This window comes from Bos indicus x Bos taurus, chromosome 7 (assembly GCF_003369695.1).
Source record: "Bos indicus x Bos taurus breed Angus x Brahman F1 hybrid chromosome 7, Bos_hybrid_MaternalHap_v2.0, whole genome shotgun sequence".
NCBI classification, from domain to species: Eukaryota; Metazoa; Chordata; class Mammalia; order Artiodactyla; family Bovidae; genus Bos; species Bos indicus x Bos taurus.
Genome location: NC_040082.1, coordinates 21,354,270 through 21,377,627, shown reverse-complemented (window position 1 = coordinate 21,377,627; position 23,358 = coordinate 21,354,270).

Below are 23,358 nucleotides of genomic sequence, written 5' to 3'. Positions count from 1 at the left end.
AAGCCAAAGTGAAGAAAAAAAAGAAAGTGTTAGTCTCTCAGTCATGTCCAACTCTTTGCAACTCCATGGGCTGTAGCCCACCAAGTTCTTCAGTTCATGGAACTCTCCAGGCAAAGAATACTGGAGTGGGTAGCCATTCCCACTCCAGGAAACCAAGAATCAAGCTTAAAGACAAATGCTGCTAAGTCGCTTCACTCGTGTCCGACTCTGTGCAACCCCATAGACAGAAGCCCACCAGGCTCCCCCGTCCCTGGGATTCTCCAGGCAAGAACACTGGAGTGGGTTGCCATTTCCTTCTCCAATGCATGAAAGTGAAAAGTCAAAGTGAAGTCATTAGCGACCCCATGGACTGCAACCTACCAGGCTTCGCCATCCATGGGATTTTCCAGGCAAGAGAACTAGAGTGGGATGCCATTGCCTTCTCCGAAAGACAAGTAAGTAACCTAAATAAATCTGCACAGTGCAAAAGACTGTAAAATAGAACTCAGGAAGTGTCTCTCCACAGTGACTACTAACACATTAGTTGTTTGTATAGATGAGTGAATTTACCTACATGGTACCTTTGACAATGCCAGAATCACAGGTCTGACAGTCTCCTCCACCAGAAGTAGAAAGTGTGCATCAGTTCAATCAAAATGATAGTGCTCATACTGCGTGGCACTAATGACCAATCATTTCTTCAGCCGCTTAAAATCTAGGTCATTTCTTAGACTTTCAAAGTTGAAGCCTTTTATATGTTTTAATAATACAAGTTTTGAAGTGTTATAGCTAATTTTGTGACCTAGCTTTTCTGTGTTAGAAAGAACATTTTAAAATACTGTGCGAAAAATGAATCAGGAGCAAGAGATCTATAAAGCACAGACATCAAATGCCTCTGCCCAGACAGTCTTCAGATTATACAAGATGTGTCACCTACATTGAGTTATAAGTATGGGGAAAGGTAGTTAATATTTTTACAGGCGTGGATCAGAACATAAACCATTACTGTTGTTAGTGGAGTAGTGCAGATAAATTCTAACAGAGTAACAAGTAGACAATTTTCAAATAGAATACTCATCTGTTGTCCTTAATTATTGGATCTGTACATCTTCAGAGCCCACCCGGTATTGTGTAGCCTATTCTAACCCTTTAGGCATGACAGTCCTGAAAGCCCTCTGCTTGTTTTAGTGAGGACATAATGATTTTATTCCTTTCAATGTCCTAAGCAATGCTTCAAATTAACAATACACTTTTCCTTGCAGAATCTGAGAGTAGACTATTGCAAATGTTTCTTCTCTAACCTTAGAACTTAAACGAGAAGCAAAGTTCAATTTTTTCTATTGTGCTCCTTTCATATGTCATGTAGTAAATGAATTGACTATGCAGCAATCAAACCATTGAAAGAGCAAACATGAGTGAGGGTATGTCCAAAGCTTGTTTCCAGGGTGTAGACTAATATCCAAGAAATAAAATAAAGCCTGTTTCTATAGGTAAATTATCATGTACTATACCAAACTCTGAAAACGATGTTACTTTTAATGAAATGCATAGAAATCATGATATAGAATATAGTTATAAAATTCTGAAAGCTCAAAGTCTTATTTGTAAATCAAGGATTGAACTTGATTATCATGTCTTTGCCAAATACTCTAGATTTGGTAAAAAGCCCTATCTCATTATAATTTCTTTTAATGTGATTTCTAATAATTTAAACAGTGTAACATCATACATAATACATGTCAATATACTGTGCCAATATAGGATGTGATATAGCTATACGCCTCTTTTATATTTAAGATGTATGAACTCAATACATCCTGTTATCCAATGCAGCCAGGAAGACATTTGTGAAGAAAGTTAACTCGGTACTCTTTCCCTCAAAAGAAAGAAAAATTCTTTCTTTGGGTTTTGAGAACATTACCAAACATATTAATTATTTTCAATATAGCTCTAGATGAAAAATCATTATCAGTTAAAAGATAAACATGTACAGTATTTTATGATAATAAATATGTTAAATTAAAGGTCAATCCAGTAAACAAGTGAGGGAAAGAGTAAGCAGCAAAAATTGAACAGATCTATGAAAAGATAGGTTAGTATATATCTTTTCACTTATAAGTAAAATAATGATGATGACAAATATGATAATACTGACAATGATAATAACAGAAAGAAGCTTCTAGTCTTTTTAGGAACTTATAGTGCCTTTGGGGAAGAAAACCCCAAGACATCACAATCAAAATTTTAATGAGACTTCAAACCTTCAAAATACTGTCAGAGAAGCTGCTCCCTTTCCTTACTTTTTAAAAAGGAATTGAGAAATGTGAACGCTTAGAAAAAACAAAATATAGGCTGGCAGGAAGAAATTCCATCTTGTTGGGTCTCTGAAACAGCGGAGGACTGAACACTTGTAAACACGGTACCTTGAGCAATAGTTGCCTTATGGCTTGTAGTTTGAGGCCAAGAATAGCATGATAAACTTAGAATGTGTTTATCTCTTGGCAGCTTCATTTTACTTGCAAGCTGGGAGGGACAAAGACCAACAATTTTCCACCTACAAAGTGCATCTAAGCTGGCAGGCAGCTCAGTGAGTAAGTCAACTTGAACCTCCAGATCACAACTACTCTCAAAGACAGATGGACAGTTTTGGAATGGGGATGATTCAGCCAATATCTCAAGGCATTTATGGTTACAAAGTCCTGTAGCTGGGAGGGAGGTAATTGGACTGGGGCGAGCTTTAATTTGGAGACTTCACATACATTTAGTGCTATTTTAAGAGAAACGGTATGTGTGCAAATTTTTATAATTCCATGTTCATTGCTAGTTGAAAACAGGTAGGAAGGCGGCGGCATTTTAAGAACCTGTGTTTTCTCTCCAAAACACAGAAAGCTAAACACTCCTTTCAAATACAGGTTTTATTCTGTTATTATTTTTTCACCTGTTTCATAAGAGTGAAAAGCACTGTCTTATTCAATGGCTTACTGTCAATTATTTAATGACTGATTATAAACCCAGGTAGACTTTTATGTTTTATCTTCAAATTACTTAATTTAAGATTAGTGTTAATTATATGAAGTGTTGGGGAAAGAGGAGTTTGGATGCTGTAATTTTGAAGACTGAGCAGAAGAACTTCTTGTTACAAGGTTTGAGACATCTGCCGAAGTTGGGTTATTTGTGTAGTAGGGGTGTTATGTTTCAAATTATAGATATTTTGAGATCATAAAACAAAAATCTTTTTTTAACCCACTGAATTCATATGTTTTGCTCTCCATACAATCCTCTTCTGCTTCAACACAGAGCTGATCACCCAAGATGATTCTGAATGCTTGGAAAGTGCAGGTAAAATCTTTTGGTATTGGGAGAGCCATTTTATGGATACAACATTGATCTGATTTCATAACAAATTGGGAAAAAGTATTATCAGAAGAAATATTCCAGCCTCTCTTTGTGAAACATTTCATGACTCAACAGAAAATACAATCAATTTCAGAATGGGAACTAAATATGATCAACTGTTTACTCAAGACTATCTGTTAGAACTGTGTTTCATGTGGAATAAAAGGATTTTTCATACTTACTTTTACAAGTTATTAAAAAGTAGACTTATAAAGAGAAAAAGTAATCAAAGCAATAAACACTGGAATGTTAGAAGTAGACTCTCTGTAGTTCTGAGAATGACTCATCATGGTTTCTTCCAGACAGTGGCAAATTAACATATTTTACACCCAGAAGAAATTAATGCAGTTGAGCCTGCCAAATTCCAATTCCTTTGCCATGCCACATGTCCAGAATAATTGTTTGTTTCCCCTGAAAAAGGTTTCCTGTGGACCTCCACTACAGCTCATGCTGGAGTTTAAGTCCTGACAAGGAAGCCTAGTTATTTTTTTCAGTTGCATCTTGCAACCCTTAATTTGTTGAAGAGATCCAGACCAATCCAGACCAGTGTTATCTTTTTGCCTTTTATTCCATACCCTGACTATTCTACTTGATCTGTTGGAATAATACCACTACACGGAAAACTAACTGGATTAAATATTTCTATTTTTTACCAACATGCCACTAGGAAAAGGGCTCCCCAGGTGGTGCTAGTGGTAAAGAACCTGAGTGCCAGTGCAGGAGACATAAGAGATGTGGGTTTGATCCCTGGGTTGGGAAGATCCCCTGGAGGAGGGCATGGCAACCCACTCCAGCATTCTTGCCTGGAGAATCTAATAGAGAGAGGAGCCTGGTGGGCTACAGTGTATGGGGTCACACAGAGTTGGACATGTCTGAAGCAACTTAGCATGCATGCATGCATTGGTAAAAAGGTGTTTAAGAAACTGTTTTTTTCTCTTGAGAACAACTTAATGTATCTATTCTTTAAGTTTTATAAGGATTTTAAAACTTCAATTTGGATTAATAAATTGTCACTATTAGAGTTGGACACGAATGAGCGACTTCCCTTTCACTTTTCACTTTCATGCATTGGAGAAGGAAATGGCAACCCACTCCAGTGTTCTTGCCTGGAGAATCCCAGGGACGGGGGAGCCTGGTGGGCTGCCGTCTATGGTGTCACACAGAGTCAGACACGACTGAAGTGACTTAGCAGCAGCAGCAGCAACATTAGACACACGGGATGCCGCTGAGTTCATTGCCATTGTGAATTGCAACTCCATGCTATTAAAGGTGAATCGGTCCCACCCAGAAAGCAGACATATTTAATTGAAATTTGTCATTCTCATTGTCAAATCATCACTTTTTAAATACAAGTGTTTCAACTACTAGCATGTCTATTTTGTGGAATCAGAAGTGCATGCTTTCTGGAAGAATACAGAAGGTAAGTCTCTCTCTCTCTCTCACACTTCATTTCCACAGTACTTGTTGCCTTCTTCTCCTTCCCATTTAACTATCCAAATATTGGAGAAGCTACAGTCTTGATAAAAATAGGACTATATCCTGAAAGGAGAAACTGTTCAAAATGAGTGAGAACCCAAGGGGAAAAATAAGGCAAGGTAATTTTAAAAAGAATCTTCAAAATTTTTATCAACAACAAAAATGCCAGAATTTTAAGTCAGTGATTTAACTCCCTTTACAGATATTCTAAATGCCAGGATGTATTCTCACAAAGGAAGGAATGTTAGTGATGATTCTATTTGCCCCACAGTCCTTGGAGACATGTATTATAATGGAGAAAGGTAGTTAATTAGGAATTAGAAAGGAAAAGTAAAATGAGCCAGAATAGGAAATAAGTGTTTCTCTTTTTTTGGAAAAAAAACAAAAGGGCACACGTGGAGACTGTCATAGCCACTACAGGCTGAGAGAAAGAAGGAAGGTTGCCCACGTTCTGAGAACATGGAGTTCTGTCCAGGGAGAGGACGTAAGACGGTGTAAAACGACAAAATGCATTATCAAGGCGATAAATGCCCAGAAGATCTGGATCTCTTAACAAAAGTGGGCTTCTCTTATCTACCAAAGCCTAGAATAATTTGTTGTTTCTAGCTTTTATTGTCATAACCTGGCATATATACAAAAGCTTTGAAAAATCTGAAAACAGAAAAAGTTTCTTCTCTCCTCTATGCCAGGGGAGACATTCTGCCAACTACCTCTTAACTTAAAAGGGAGAATCCAGTCCAATGAGACTAAGTGAGATGGCTGGAATGTAAAAACATCACTGTCCAGTACAAACATCCAGAGAACACTTTCCATTTAAAAGTGTCTTGCTGCTGAACAAACATAGCTAACTCCCTTGAAGATTATTTTAGCCCCCATTGCCTTTGCACAAAGATTCCTCATGTTACTCTGAGATGGTCCTTTCATTACACTGAGAACAGGCTATCTCTATTTGAGTGTGATGAGAAAATTAAGCCACTGAGGCAGATTGAAAGTTTGGCTCTGAACCACGCCATTGGAAGGACGTTCAAATGTTTACCAATGCTTTTCCTTGGCTGCACAGTACCTGCACCTGTGTTTTATGCTAAGAAAATATTTCCGTCCCCAAGAATATTTAAACTGCTTAAATTCAAAACACAGAAGACAACTGTAACTCTCTGTTAAGGGCCTGATTATTCTACTTTTGTAGAGAATTCCAATCCAATTTTAGCTTCTTCCTACCAAAATTTTTCCCCACATTCTCTTCCTACTCTTTCCTCCACCTACATTTTGGCTAATCCCCTGACCAATAGGATTTTCATTGGAGCAGCCAATAAAAACAGAGATAAAGCAACCCCAGCATTTCATATAGAAATATAATCCCTTTACAATTATGTGTATTGGCCCCAAATTAAAGCAAGCCCAATTTTAATTCTTTTGAGTTTTGATTCCTAATATTAATTACATTCAATACTTTTCTCAGGACTCAAAATTTATCAAGTCCACTCCTGAAAGTCTATTCCCTACAAGCAAACTCATTGAAAGTTACTTTGCTGAAAGCTTAGTACTTTTACCAGCTGAACTTTAAAATATAAATTACACCAGTCCATATTAGAAAGGATAGTTTCACCATCTCTTCAAGATTTCTATATAGTTCACCATTTTTCAATTTGTCTTCATAATAGCATCATATGGAATGCTCAATTCCTCTCTCCTCCAATAAAAATATATATCCATAAAAATATATCTATCAGGAAAATATTTTCATGAAAAACATTTTCATTAAAAGAACATTTACATGTTCACAAAAATGTAGTTTTGAATAAGCATTTGAATATATTATTGTGCATAAACATATTTTGAATGCAGTCTTATGAATATATTCTTATGACCCTCAGATTTTTCCCTTTCTCTGATCTAGCTCCTTTATTACATCTTATTATTTCATTCTCTTTCACTGTACATCAATCTCCCTCTTCATTCATCAGCCCTAAATCCATTTCCAGTTTATCCCCTAGGGAGGACGACCAGACAAACTGGACTAGAACATTCCTATTTCTCCACTTGTGGTAGATAAAATAGTATCTGTTAAATATTTTAGTGTCCCCTTTCCCTCTCAAATGACTTCTAGTTTGAACGATCTCTTACGTGGTTCCTCTCTTGTGGTTCCTCTCTTGAGTGCTCTATCACTGTCCTCTGCAGACATGTGTTGTTTGATGGTAGGCCTAGCTATCAATACTCAGCCTCTACTTTTTATTTCAGTTCCTCTCAGTTATAGAAGTAGTCAAGGAGAGACAAATTAAAATGACTGAAAACTCTGTGAGGAAAGCAAAATAAAAATTGTCAAATAAAACTTTTCTGGAAATGCCAATGGTTTGGAAAACTACTCCACATAATACAACTTACTGTAAATGTGCTCAAATAGTTAAAAGAAACACACACACATACACACACACAAATGTGTGTCCATGATAAGATTTTTTTAAAAATCAAACTGACCTTGAGAAAACTGTCTTTTCAGGGAGAAGTCTAGAATCAAATAAGGAGAAGTAGGACAGGAAGAAGGGGTATTTAAAATAGCCCCTAGGATGACTGTGATAAGACCCTCTAGGAAAGCAAGAGTCACTGAGAATATAACATAAACTCATGCAAACTAAGACATCAATACCACCATTTCAATCAGTTCAGTTCAGTTCAATCACTCAGTCATGTCCAACTCTTTGCAACCCCATAGACGGTCGCAAAGAGTTGGACATGACTGAGTGACTGAACTGAACTGAACTGATTGAAATGGTGGTATTGATGTCTTAGTTTGCATGAGTTTATCACAGCACACCAGGCCTCCCTGTCCATCACCAACTCCCGGAGATACTCAAACTCATGTCCATTGAGTTGGTGATGCCATCCAACCACCTCATCCTCTGTCGTCCCCTTCTCCTCCCGCCTTCAATCTTTCCCAACATCAGGGTCTTTTCCAATAAGTCAGTTCTTTGCATAAGGTGGCCAAAGTATTGGAGTTTCAGCTTCAGCGTTAGTCCTTCCAAGGAATATTCAGGACTGATTTTCCTTTAAGATTGACTGGTTGGATCTCCTTGTAGTCCAAGGGACTCTCAAGAGTCTTGCCCGACCCCACAGTTCAAAAGCATCAATTCTTCAGCTGTCAGCTTTCTTTATAGTCCAACTCTCACATCTATACATGACTACTGGAAAACCATAGCTTTGATTAGATGGACCTTTGCCAGCAAAGTAATATCTCTGCTTTTCAATATGCTGTCTAGGTTGGTCATAACTTTTCTTCCATTTACCATCATTTACTGAATGTTTCCTCTAGGCCTGGAACTACTCTATGCAGTTATCTTATTTAATCTTCTAAGCAACTCTTGCACTTATGTGTTATTATTTTCATGAAGAAACTTATATTCAAGGAAGTCTCCCAACTTGCACAAAAGTGATACCAATACTACATAACAAAGGTAGGAAAGGAACGCAGGACCTCTGAACTCCATATCTTAAGACCCTCAAATTACACAAAGAAAATCTAAGGTAGCTATAAAAAACCAATACGTATACATGAGGTATATATAATAAGTATGCTATGTAAACTTTGGCATTCATTTAATGATTAGAAAAATGCAAGACTTGCAGAAAAAAAATCTTCAGGAAAGAAAGTAGTTAGTGGGAAGGTGATATTTTTGGTACTTAGAAATAAAGGAGAAGCAAAAAATTAAGCATTTCTTCACTGCTATGAAGCTAACTAAAATTTAAAACTCTTTAAAAAATATTTAAAACTCTTAGCACATTGGCATATTTTGAACACTAAAATATATTATAATTTAAATAATGTTTAAATAATCCTAAAGTTTACTCTGTTAATCTTATTAAACACTAAATATATATTGACATATTTGTTAGTGTTATGACATGATAAGGGTTGATATGAAACATAATTAAGATGGTTGGTTAGCATTCCCCAAATAAACGTATTCTTACATAGATTTGCCAGCAGAGTTTTGATAAAGTTACCACCTCCTTGTTCCATAGGAATAGAATCAGGCAAGCTGGTTTTAGAAAAGGCAGAGGAACCAGAGATCAAATTGCCAACATCTGCTAGATCATGGAAAAAGCAAGAGAGTTCCAGAAAAACATCTATTTCTGCTTTATTGACTATGCCAAAGCCTTTGACTGTGTGGATCACAATAAACTGTGGAAAATTCTGAAAGACATGGGAATACCAGACCACCTGATCTGCCTCAAGAAATTTGTATGCAGGTCAGGAAGCAACAGTTAGAACTAGACATGGAACAACAGACTAGTTCCAAATAGGAAAAGGAGTTCGTCAAGGCTGTATATTGTCACCCTGTTTATTTAACTTATATGCAGAGTACATCATGAGAAATGCTGGACTGGAAGAAACACAAACTGGAATCAAGATCGCTGGGAGAAATATCAATAACTTCAGAAGGAACTCAAAGGCCTCTTGATGAAAGTGAAAGTGGAGAGTGAAAAAGTTGGCTTAAAGCTCAACATTCAGAAAATGAAGATCATGGCATCTGGTCCCACCACTTCATGGGAAATAGATGGGGAAACAGTGGAAACAGTGTCAGACTTTATTTTTCTGGGCTCCAAAATCACTACAGATGGTGATTGCAGCCATGAAATTAAAAGACGCTTACTCCTTGGAAGGAAAGTTATGACCAACCTAGATGGCATATTCAAAAGCAGAGACATTACTTTGCCAACAAAGGTCTGTCTAGTCAAGGCTATGGTTTTTCCTGTGGTCATGTATGGATGTGAGAGTTGGACTGTGAAGAAGGCTGAGTGCCAAAGAATTGATGCTTTTGAACTGTGGTGTTGGAGAAGACTCTTGAGAGTGCCTTGGACTGCAAGGAGATCCAACCAGTCCATTCTGAAGGACATCAGCCCTGGGATTTCTTTGGAAGGAATGATGCTAAAGCTGAAACGCCAGTACTTTGGCCACCTCATACGAAGAGTTGACTCATTGGAAAAGACTCTGATGCTGGGAGGGATTGGGGGCAGGAGGAGAAGGGGACAACAGAGGATGAGATGGCTAGATGGCATCACCGACTCGATGGACGTGAGTCTGGGTGAACTCCGGGAGTTGGTGATGGACAGGGAGGCCTGGCGTGCTGAGATTCATGGGGTCGCAAAGAGTTGGACACGACTGAGCGACTGATCTGATCTGATCTGATACAGGCTGCAGCTCTTCCAGATATGAATAGGTATTTATTGATTGAAAGTGTTGTGACAAATGTTTTCCCATGTGCTTTGCATGTTTCCAAACTGATGAAACACATGAGTGTGCTTGTGAACCCATGTTTACATAAGTGTTAGAAATGGGACAACTCTTATATTCAGTATCAATTTATCTGGGGCCAGGGAAAAGAATTCTTAACGGTATAGCTTTATTGCTACAGTAGGTTAAAAAAAAGAGAGAGAGCTGGGAATATTAAAATCACCAGGAGCACTAAAAACAAAACAAAACTTGAATTCAGATATTAAGGTTTATTTTCAAATTTTATTGGGGAATTAATTAAAGTGCTGTAAGTTTTGTCATGTGATGTGTGCAAAACTAGAAAATACGCAGTAAATATTCTGAAAGGAGTCTTTTTCACAAAAATACTGTACACATTTGCATACAATGCTTAAAAGCAGAATGGGATATACAGGCTCAGACTTTACTCACCCAGAGAAACATATTTATCCCCTTTTCAGTAGGGGTAAATATTTTCTGATACCACCTAAAAAATATACTATTCAATGTTAAAAATAATTCTGAATCTTCCATAATATTCCTGTGCTCTCACCGTTAGTATGATAAAATAATCTAATTTTTAAAATTTAAAATAATCTCTTTTTAAAATCCCTCTTTAGATATCAAGTGGTTCTTCAAATCAATATTTTGATTATTTAATTTAAATGACTCACAAACATATGGATTAGCTTTCATTGAATGACACATGATATTAAAAATTAAGGCAAAATGTTCTTGGCATAATATAATTCTGTTTGAGCTTATAAAAAATGTTTGAAAACTACTGATTCTGTATTTTTCATGTTAAAATACATCTGGGTGTGTCCCAAAGTGTGAACAAATAAAGTTTTCTTTTAAAATTCTTTTATGTCTCAAGAACAATCTCAAAATTTAAATTTTACAAACACTATATTTTTACATTCAATATTCTCTTGCATCTTTGAATTGCTCCATTTTTTCAACTAACTATATTTTTACTCATATAAGTTAATTACTAAATTTAATTATTCAACTAATAAATAGCATTTATTGGTTTTACCCCAAGAGGATGACCCAGAGGGATGGTATGAGGAGGTAGGTGGGAGGGGGGTTCAGGATGGGGAACACGTGTACACCCGTGGCAGATTCATGTTGATGTATGGCAAAACCAATACAATATTGTAAAGTAATTAGCCTCCAATTAAAATAAATAAATTTTAAAAAAAAACAAAGAAAGAAAATGATAGCAATACTCAACATCTAGGTAGAGGAAGCAAGGTTAACTTGTAATTCTCTACACGTTCTGGTTTTTACATCAAATATGTGTGACTTCCAGATGTATATGTGTGATATGTGTGTTCCAACTAAATATACATGTACAAATATTGTCCAGTCACACTGTAACTTACAGGAATATTACTACTTAGCAAAAAAAAAAAAAAAAAGAAAGGAAAAGGGTATCAGAAAGGAATGACAAGTGAACCAAGGAAGTAAAGAAGCAATAAAAAGAAGGAGAAGAAGAAGGAAGAGAGGGAAGGAGGATGGGAAAAATTAGTTTCACAGGTTGAGGTAACTGACCAGCCATTCCCTTTAAGAGCATTTAATTTGGAATAAGCATGAAATAAGAGCTGCCAATCCATAGTCTGAAATTCCGATCCCCATTCCGGGGACTTGTTTGGTTCATGTTTTTTGTTGTTTAGTAACTTGCTTGGAGCAATTATGTAGAGTTCCTCTCTCACACGATGTGCTGCCACTGCGGACTCTTTGGGATTTTTAAAATTATTTTTTATTTAAATTGTTGACATCATAGAGATCATCCCTAGGTCAGCACATCTTAGTGGTCAGCCAGTTATTACTCAAGACTTTGTGCTTGAAAACCTTGGGCCTGTAAGCCTTCCACATTTTGTCATTAACTTGTATTTTTTAATTTCTTATTTCTAAATCCAATATACTATGGTTATTCACACAAAAATTTTAAACAAAACATTAGATTTACAAATTGAATATAGTAACATACATATAATATGTATATATGTATGTATGCATGTATATACATATATATGTGTGTGTGTGTGTGTATGTATGTATGTTGTTTCATCACTAAGCTGTGTCCACTGCTTTTCTGACCCTGTGGGCTGTAGCCTGCCAGGCTCCTCTGCCCATGGGATCTCCCAGGCAAGAATACTAGAGTTGGCTGCCATTTCCTTCTCTAAAGGATCTTACCAACCCAGGGATTAAATACACATCTCCTGCATTTGCTAGGCAGATTCTTTACCACTGAGCCACCAAGGTATTTTATCTATCTATCTATATATGTAGAGTTATACAACTTTGTTTCATTATTTTCTTTGTGCTTATGTACCTTACAATGAAAAATGCCATCTTTATTATTTTGATTATAGTAATTATTTCATGAATAAATGTATATATGGCAAAATACCATGTTATATGTTTGATACATATGTAGTTTAATATATAACTACAAATAATGCAATGTCAATTATAAAGCTACATAAAAAACTTTTAAGATGTATTATTTATTTAAAAGGAACCAGTACCATGTGTGAGATGTTAATCATATGATTCTTCAACTTTAAGAAATAAACTTCCTGGCCTCAAAATAGATTTCATCTCCCTAACTAGTTTCTGCTTTATTTTGTAGGTGGAAAAATCTTGAACTGCACCTGGAAAGGCTGGGGTATGCAATACTCTTTTTAAAGACTTGATTAACACCTGCTTAAATACTTTTTTCCAATCTTTAATTAAACAGTTAAGGTAGGACTTCATTTCTAGATATACAATCAGACTAAGTCTGAATAAAACTCTACAGCTGCTAATTTCCCTTTCCAAAGAGAGAGTTAAATACCAAAAGATTTTTAACTTTCTAAAAAGAAATCCCTTCACTTTATAGAAGAAGCAAAACCCTCAGAATAGAAAAAATATATAAGTAGAGAAATAATCGCAACCAACTTTTGATGCTGAAAATTACAGACACATTATTTTCCCCCTCATTCTAGGAGAATTGTCTAAAGATTTCAAAATAAAATTCAGTCAATAAAATAATATTAGCATATTTTCCCCAACATATCAACTATGACTACTACTTCAGAATCAATAATGGTCTCAACATCTAAAAATAATAATATTAATAAGTTGTGAAATTCTAGACTAGCCATCAGTAAAATAAGCACTTCATTATAATTCCTCAATTAACATTGAGTATCACTCAGATTCTAGAAGGCAAAGTGAAAAGATATATATATATATATACACACACACATATATATGGTATTTATACTCAAAGTATATAATAGTTAAGTTGATATTTATAAAATAGTTACAGCTATACTCTTTTCATAAGCATATATCACATTTCTTGCCTCACTTTCTGATTTGCAGAATTTTAGGCCTTTTTTCAGCCCCTGGACTAGTTAAAAATTTCTTTTTAAATAGTGTATTATACCTGTAAGGAAGAAGAGGAGGAAAGAGAAAGGGAGGCGAGAGAATGACAGAGGAAGGAGGGAAAAGGGAGAGAATAGGAGCAACCATGTGATAGCATCATAGCATCCTAGCTGTTTCAAGGCTAATGGTCCTGGTTTAGTTAGAATAACAACTGTTGCTGGCAATTTTCAATGCACATGCACAAGATCAGTACTAGCTACTTCTGTTGTGTATGCAGACTGCCACTTGGGAAGGAAGATAAAGACGACTAATGAGAACACTTTTATTAGAGAGGTAGTCAAAAGCACTCAATTCTGAAGCCAGACTGTGTGTTTGAAATGTATCTCTACTTGCTATGTAACCTCTGGCAAGTCATTTAATCACTCTGTGTCCATTTTCTCCTGTGCAAATTGGCGATGTTAAGCAAGCATGCTTCACCAGGGTTGCTACCAGTTTTAAATATGTTTGTGTATTGAAACGGTTCAGAAAATGTTTGTTATATGCTTAATACAAATTTGTATACTATGGCAACCCACTCCAGCATTCTTGCCTGGAGAATTCCATGGACAGAGGAGCCTGGTGGGCTACAGTTCATAGGGTTGCAAAGAGTCAGACACGACTGACTACCTTTCACTTTCATTTTCATCCTACCCATGATGGTTGAATTGGTACACAGCTTCATGAAGCTGTATCACAACATAAAATTTACAAAAGAGTTTTACCAAGAAATATTTATTCCACTATAGTACTCAAAATGCATGAATCCACATTAAAAATTCATTGAAATAACAGCATAAGGGTTTTTATAATATTCAAAATCAAAACAACTTAAGTAAATTATAGAGGTTCTTTTGAAAATCAAAAGTTCTTTTGAAATTTTCTAAAATAACAAATTAATTCAATCCTAAACTTATTAATATAAATACCCTGCACTAAAATGTTAATTTTTAATGAATTCCAAGTGAGCTAATAGCAAATGAATTTCAGGTGACATAATAGTGAATGTTAACATATATTAGCCATATAATAACTATCTGGCCAGATTATGAGGTACCCATAAAAGACTTCAGTAAAGAGTGAAGAACAACACTGGAAGCCTGGAGCATTCATGAAATAGTTGGAACTTCCTGGTCATCATCCCTATACATTAATTCCAGTATTACTCTCCAGTAATCTGTGAAAACAAAGCTTAGGAAAGGCTAATACTTTTAGGAATAATTAAATAACTATAAAAATTAGGACATTAAGCAAAATAAGAATGACTGAGTAAAGGAAGGTATTATTCATAACAAAATGTGCCTGACTGCTTCAATGAAGATTGTATAGAATTTTAGTGGGCAATGTTAGTATTCTACCAAGATTCAATCAGTGGTAGGTACAAGCTGGAGTTAGAAAAGGCAGAGGAAACAGAGATCAAATTGCAAACATCTACTGGATCATAGAAAAAGCAAAGGGCTCCCCCAAAAACATCTGCTTCGTTGACTGCGCTAAAGCCTTTGACTGTGTGGATCAGAATGGGTTTGGAAAATTCATCAAGAGATGGGAATAGCATACCACCTTAACTGCCTCCTGAGAAACCTGTATGCAGGTCAAGAAGCAACAGTTAGAACCAGACATGGAACAACAGACTGATTCAAAATTGGGAAAGGTGTACATCAAGGCTGTATATTGCCACCTTGCTTATTAATTAATATGCAGAGTACATCACACAAAATGCCAGGCTGGATAAAACTCAAGCTGGAGTCAAGATTGCCAGGATAAATATCAGTAACCTCAGATATGCAGATGCTGCTGCTGCTGCTGCTAAGTCACTTCAGTCGTGTCTGACTCTGTGCGACCCCAGAGATGGCAGCCCACCAGGCTCCCCCGTCCCTGGGATTCTCCAGGCAAGAACACTGGAGTGGGTTGCCATTTCCTTCTCCAATGCATGAAAGTAAAAAGTGAAAGTGAAGTCATTCAGTCGTGTCTGACTGCTAGCGACCCCATAGACTGCAGCCTACCAGGCCCCTCTGTCCATGGGATTTTCCAGGCAAGAGTACTGGAGTGGGTTGCCATTGCCTTCTCCGATATGCAGATGACACCACCCTAATTGCATAAAGTGAAGAGGAACTAAAGAGCCTCTTGATGAAGCTGAAAGAGGAGAGTGGAAAAGCTGGCTTAAAACTCAACATTCAAAAAACGGTCATGGCATCTGGTCCCATCACTTCATGGCAAATAGTTGGGGAAAAATGGAAAGAGCAGCAGAATTTCTTTTTTGGGGTTCCAAAATCATTGCAGATGGTGACTGCAACCATGAAATTAGAAGATGCTTTCTCCTTGGAAGAAAATCTATGACCAACCTAGACAGCGTATTACAAAGCAAAGACATCATTTTGTGAACAAAGGTCCATCTAGTCAAAGCTATGTTTTTTCCAGTAGTCATGCATGGATGTGAGAGTTGGACCATAAAGAAGGCTGAGCACTGAAGAATTGATGCTTTTGAACTGTGGTGCTAGAGAAAACTCTTGAGAGTCCCTTGGACTGCAAGGAGATCAAACCAGTTAATCCCAAAGGAAACCAACCCTGAGTATTTATTGGAAGGACTGATGCTGTAGCTGAAGTTCCAGTCCTTTGGCCATCTGACATGAAGAGTTGACTTATTGGAAAAGACCCTGATGATGGGAAAGATTGAGAGCAGAAGAAGGGGGCAACAGAGGATGAGATGGTTGTATTACACCACCAACTCAATGGACATGAGTTTGAGCAAACTTCGGGAAACAGTGAAGGACAGTGAGCCTGGTGTGTTGCAGTCCGTGGGGTCACAAAGTGTCAGACATTACTTAGCATTTGAACAACACACCTACCCCCAGCTGCTAGTAGGGTTCCTTCTTCTCTGGAGCAACAACCTCATCACATGAGAGCCGTCTCACCAGAGAGGTGCTCTCCCGCACCTCATGCTTGGTGCTTGGGACACGGCACATCTAAAATCATTTACAACTTAAATCCTTTTCCTGGGCTCTGCTTCTATAGAAACCAACCTAAGAGACCAATCATTTTCATTTCCTCCTTAAAAATCAATCAAGAAGAAATATATCTGGGATTGAGGTAAACTACAAGAAGCATTACTTAAATATGATCGCTAGTACCTATTAAAACAGTGAATTAATTTTTTCTATCATTATTATTTCAAGAAGATTAAGTCTTTTTGTAGTGTTTATGTGTATATATTGGCTTCCTGGTGGCTTAGAGAGTAAAGAATCAGCCTGCAATTCACAAGACCCTGGTTTGATCCCTGCATCATGAAGATACCCTGGAGAAGGAAATGACAACTCATTCTAGTATTCTTGCCTTGATATATAATATGATTTCTAGACCACAATTGCATATAATATACAATTGTGCAAGGCATTTTGTTATGTGGTTTCATATAACAACAATGAATTGAATCAATACTGATTGATATTGAAAGGTTGTTGGGGAACCACGAAAGATGCCGGGATTACTGGCCTCCAGAGGAGAAGAATTCAATCTGGGGCCAGAGATGAGGCTTGATTGCTCAGAGCTTTTGTTTAATAAACTTTTATTAAAGTATAAAAGATATAGAGAAAGTTTCTGACATAGACATCAGAAGGGAGCAGAAAGAGTGCCCCCTCACTAGTGTTAGCAATGGAGTTACATACTTTTAATTAGTTATTACAGTGAATCAAAAGAACGTCTGGAGGTTGTAAAGACCTTACTAGACCCACTCCCATAATTTACATTTTAAGATAACAGGATTAGCCAGAAGGTTTTTTCCAGAAACCGTCCTCAAGCAGGACACATTCAGATCAGATCAGATCAGATCAGTCGCTCAGTCGTGTCCGACTCTTTGTGACCCCATGAATTGCAGCACACCAGGCCTCCCTGTCCATCATCAACTCCCAGAGTTCATTCAGACTCACGTCCATCGAGTCACTGATGCCATCCAGCCACCTCATCCTCTGTCGTCCCCTTCTCCTCTTGCCCCCAATCCCTCCCAGCATCAGAGTCTTTTCCAATGAGTCAACTCTTCCCATGAGGTGGCCAAAGTACTGGAGTTTCAGCTTTAGCATCATTACTTCCAAAGAAATCCCAGGGCCGATCTCCTTCAGAATGGACTGGTTGGATCTCCTTGCAGTCCAAGGGACTCTCAAGAGTCTTCTCCAACACCACAGTTCAAAAGCATCAATTCTTCGGCGCTCAGTCTTCTTCACAGTCCAACTCTCACATCCATACATGACCACAGGAAAAACCATAGCCTTGACTAGACGAACCTTTGTTGGCAAAGTAATGTCCCTGCTTTTGAATACGCTATCTAGGTTGGTCATAACTTTCTTCCAAGGAGTAAGCGTCTTTTAATTTCATGGCTGCAGTCACCATCTGCAGTGATTTTGGAGCGCATAAAAATAAAGTCTGACACTGTTTCCACTGTTTCCCCATCTATTTCCCATGAAGTGGTGGGACCAGATGCCATGATCTTCATTTTCTGAATGTTGAGCTTTAAGCCAACTTTTTCACTCTCCATTTTCACCTTCATCAAGAGGCTTTTTAGTTCCTCTTCACTTTCTGCCCTAAGGGTGGTGTCATCTGCATATCTGAGGTTATTGATATTTCTCCCGGCAATCTTGATTCCAGCCTCTGTTTCTTCCAGTCCAGCGTTTCTCATGATGTACTCTGCATACATTATTTCTATATAATCCTAAGGAATGTAGAGGGGAAAAAAAAACTTTTCCTTTCCTCCTCCTTGAGAATTCCAGACTTCTCTCTCCTCCTCAAGAACCCCAGACCTCTCTCCTTGGGGATCCCTAGACTTCCTATCAACCTACCTAGGAATTGACTCTCTCATTATCAACACATTTATTTGTGGAAATTCGAAGAAAATGTAGTCAAAGAAGTGTATCAGCATTATTTAAATCTGTTTAATAATTATTTTTCTACCTTTGTTATTCTTAATGGATCTAAGAATTTTATAACTTGAACAGTATAAGTTAAAATATCTTGGTGATCCAAAAATACACCTGGAGGAATGTGATACACTTTCCCTGGACTGGTAAAATATATGCAGATATTTAATAGGTATTAAGTCAATCCTCTACAGGGCTAAACTTAAAATTGAAGTTCTTTTCAGAATTTAAAATAAATCTAAAGAATTAAATACATTATCATCTTTTGCTACATTATCTTTCTCTTTTACTACATTGTCTGCTACATTGTTAAAAATGGGGATAGCCTTAATCTGAAAAGCTATAATTCTCAAGGAGCTTCATATTTTTCACATTTTCTAAGATTTATGGTCATCTAGTAAGTAAATTCTGTATTGATGCTTGTATAGATTAACTCTTTCCCCAGGTTACTAAGGATGACAGAATAGATATTAAGAGAAGCAAATGTTGATCATGCTTCATTGATCCACTTGCCTATTGACTTAAGAAACAATAAGAAATTGCTAGGCTGTCATGAACATGACCTCTCATACTTGCACTTATTCCACCTCCCACAGGATTTCATTGAACGTGGCACATGGTCCTCTTGGTATACACTGTCAGTTGGACAAGTGGTAACTGATAGAATTCCTTAAGACAAATAGGGCTGGTAAGATATGAGAGCAGAAAATAGGCAGAATGATTGTGGGAAATAGGCAACGCAATAATGCTGACATACTTCTTTGAGTGCATTTTCTTCCACAACTAAAGTTTAAGTTTAGCCCTATACTGAACTGGCCAAGCCAGCACTCATTCCAGGCCTCTTTTCTCTCAAACTCATTGCAAATAGAATGATTTTGTGTATGTATGTGAAGGGAACAGGGATTACTGGATATTTGAAATGCTTTAATTTCACTTATTTTTGAGCCAACCTGCAACTGAAAGATGTCTAGCACTTTTCAAACTAAGGATGCTGTGGCTAACAAAGGTCTATTTAAATAGAAGTAGAAAGATACTCTTTGGTTCTGAAATGGGATGTTTGGAAACACAAGGATAACCCAAGAGGCCAGTACACAGACAGAAAGAGAGTGATGAGGGAAGACAACAGGGGAAAGGAAGGAGATTGAAGGCAAGGCCAAGTGAGGAGAAACAAGCTGAACTATAATCTACAGTTGTTGAGGCATGTGATACTTACTGTAACTGAGCTCACTGAGTATTACCAGTATTTGTGTTAAAAATTGGCAAGAAAGGTCTCACTGGAAATTCTGGAAGGCCCATCAGATGAGTTAAAAGAGGAGGGGACTTACCGCTTTATGAATACAGAAATATCAAATTTCCAAAATTAAAGGAAAAGGGATATAATCTTAACTTGAAAGTCATGTCATATTTGGCAAAAAGGAAGGAAATATGACAAGTTCACTAGTTCCAAAGTTCTCCCTCAAGTTTCCTCATGTTGGCAACGTTTTACAAATGAAAACATCATCATTTAAATACATGACCTTAGAATTTCTGTTTAAAAGGGTTTGATACTCATGATGTAGCTTCTCCAAATTCTCAAAGACATTCAAAATACCTATAAGATGGATTTCAAACCTTGATACACACACACACACACACATACATACACACACACACACACACATAAAATCAATCACAACATGAAGCTCTGTGGTCAATCCCTTAGCAGTTTTTGAAGGGATTTTAAAATTGGATGGATGCAGAATGTTTATAAACAAGCACAATGATTTATGTATGTTTAGGTGCCAAAAAGAAAGGAAAACTGCCCAAATGAAATAAGGTTAGAAAACCTTTCTCTCCATCACTCCACAGATTCTACTTAACTCTGAAGTTCAAGATAATTATGGCCTAAGAATTAGGCATCAATTTATCTAATAAAAGATGCTTATCCTGAAATTGAGGGGATGGAAAAAGGTATTTTATGCAAATGGAAATTTTAAAAAGCCAGAGTCTCAATACTTGTATCAGACAAAGTGACTTTAAAATAAAGACTGCTAAAAGAGGCAAAGAAGGACACTATATAATGATCAAGGTATCAATCCAAGAAGATGTAACAATTATAAATACTTATGCATCCAACATAAGAGCCCCTAAATATATGACAGCTATTAACTCATTATTTACCAAGGGATTTTTGCAGAAACTAATATCTGTGGCCAGCACTTTTTATTTTAGCCAGATGAAAATTCATCTGATCTTTCACTAATACTTCGCAGGTATTACATTCAATAGTTATACCCAACACACCTATAAAGTCTTCTAATTTTCATGAAATGTTGTCTTCATTCCACTCTTTTGTAGAAGCATATGGAAACACACACACACACACACATATGCATACACACACACACACTCATACATACACACATAGTAGAATACTGCACAACCATGAAAAAATAAAATAATTCCATTTGCAACAGCATGGATTGACTTGGAGGATTATTATGATAAGTTAAATAAGTCAGACAGAGAAATGCATGTACTATATGATATCCCTTATATGTATAATCCCCCCCAAAATACAACAAACTAGTGAATATAATAAAAATAGAGTAGACTCACAGGTATAGAGAACAAATTAGAAGTTATCAGTGGGGAGAAGCAGATTCACAGATACAGAGAATAAACAAGACGTTATCAGAAGGGCAATAGAGGAGTAGGAGATTAAGAGATACGAACTTATGTACAAAATAAACTTCAAGGATATATTGTATGACATAGGGAATACAGCTAATATTTTATAATAACTAAAAATGGAGTATATTCTTTAAAAATGTGTAAGTCACTATGCTGTACAAGTTATATATGATATTGTACATCAACTATACTTCAATAAAAAAAGATGTTTCTCCTGAGATAGTTAAGATATACTCTCCAAATATCCTTCATCACTTCCATTTAGTGGTTAGACTCTGATAACATAACTGGGCATAAAGAAGATGAACAATGAAAAGGGAGTTTGGCATCTGAGAGATATGAACTTATTGAAAGCCCCAAGAGAAATTTTTGTAGAAATTTTATCTATCTTATATTGAGTTGATTAAGAATGTGCAAGAGCCAAGCAATGAAGTGGAAGATTCTCTATTCAGTCCAACAGATCCATACCAGAAGAGCGCTCACTAACCACTGACTATACCTGCCCAGCTCCCTTATAACTGCAGAACTGAAGAGGGCATGGAGTCAGTCCCCAAGTAGATGGCACGTAAAGTTTAGGACAATGAAATTTATTCACAGATATGAGATCTGAAAAGATCTATTTTAAACTCAAATAGATAAATGGACTTCCCAGATGGTGCTAGTGGTAAAGAACCTGCCTGCGAATGCCGGAGATGTAAGAGATGTGAGTTCTATCCCTGTGGTGGGAAGATGCCCTGGAAGAAGGCATGGCAACCCACTCCAGCATTCTTGCCTGGAGAATCCCATGGACAGAGGAGCCTGGTGGACTAGAGTCCATGGAATTATAAAGAGTCAATTCAGTTCAGTTCAGTTGCTCAGTCGTGTCCAACTCTTTGCGGCCCCATGGACTGCAGCACGCCAGGCTTCCCTGTCCATCACCAACTCCCGGAGTTTACCCAAACTCATGTTCATTGAGTTGGTGATGCCATCCAACCATTTCATCCTCTGTCATCCCCTTCTCCTCCCATCTTCAGTCTTTCCCAGCATCAGAGTCTTTTCAAATGAGTCAGTTCTTCTCATCAGGTGGCCAAAGTATTGGAGTTTCAGCTTCAGCATTAGTCCTTCCAATGAATATTCAGGATTGATTTCCTTTAGGGTGGATTGGTTGGATCTCCTTACAGTCCAAGGGACTTTCAAGAGTTTTCTCCAACACCACAATTCAAAAGCATCAATTCTTCAGCACTCAGCTTTCTTTCTAGTCCAACTCTCACATCCATACATGACCACTGGAAAAACCATAGCTTTGACTAAATGGACTTTTGCCAGCAAAGCAATGTCTCTGTTTTTTAACATGCTGTCTAGGTTGGTCATAACTTTTCTTCCAAGAAGCAAGCATCTTCTAATTTCATGGCTGCAGTCACCATCTGCAGTGATTTTGGAGCCCCCCAAAATAAAGTCTCTCACTGTTTCCATTGTTTCCCCATCTATTTGCCATGAAGTGATGCCATGATCTTAGTTTTCTGAATGTTGAGTTTTAAGCCAACTTTTCCACTCTCCTCTTTCACTTTCATCAAGAGGCTCTTTAGTTCTCTGCATTCTGTCATAAGGGTGGTGTCATCTGCATATCTGAGGTGTAGGGTAATCACTTATAATCACAGCACCACCATGGTTTGTTAATAGTGTTGATTTTTTGGCTCATTTACTGGAAACATATTTGTGGGTGAACTCTGTTTCTGAGAAAATTGAGATCATCTGTTTATCTTAGTTATCTGTAGCCTCCTCCTGACCCCACTTTGTTTAGCAACTGTATTAGTAAACACAATTAAATGACTACCTATTTTTCTATCAAAGTTTATTTAATCAAATTCTTATCTATTACATCAAAATTTTCACTTTGTCAATATACTGATGTAATAGTGTTGCCATTCTTTTGTGCCAAAAAGTGTGTAAATCCTGCAATGCATTTTATCCATATACCAACCTCATTACACATTATTGTGTGGAAATTCTGTACATGATAACATTAACCTCACAAATATTTTTAATGGATACCTAATCTATATGAAAAAAGGAGTGGAACCGGATGCAGGCAGGATTAAGTAATAATTAAAGTTGGTTAATATATCTGAATTTAAAAAAACAAATAAGGTATCAGCTGACTTCGAACTTCTCAGTAACACTAATTGTGAGAAAGGGCTAAAGCACTGCAGTGGAGGATAGCAGCACAAACCCTGCTTTCAAGTCCAGGCTCTACCAATTACTAGTTTTATGACTCTAGGGGAGGCA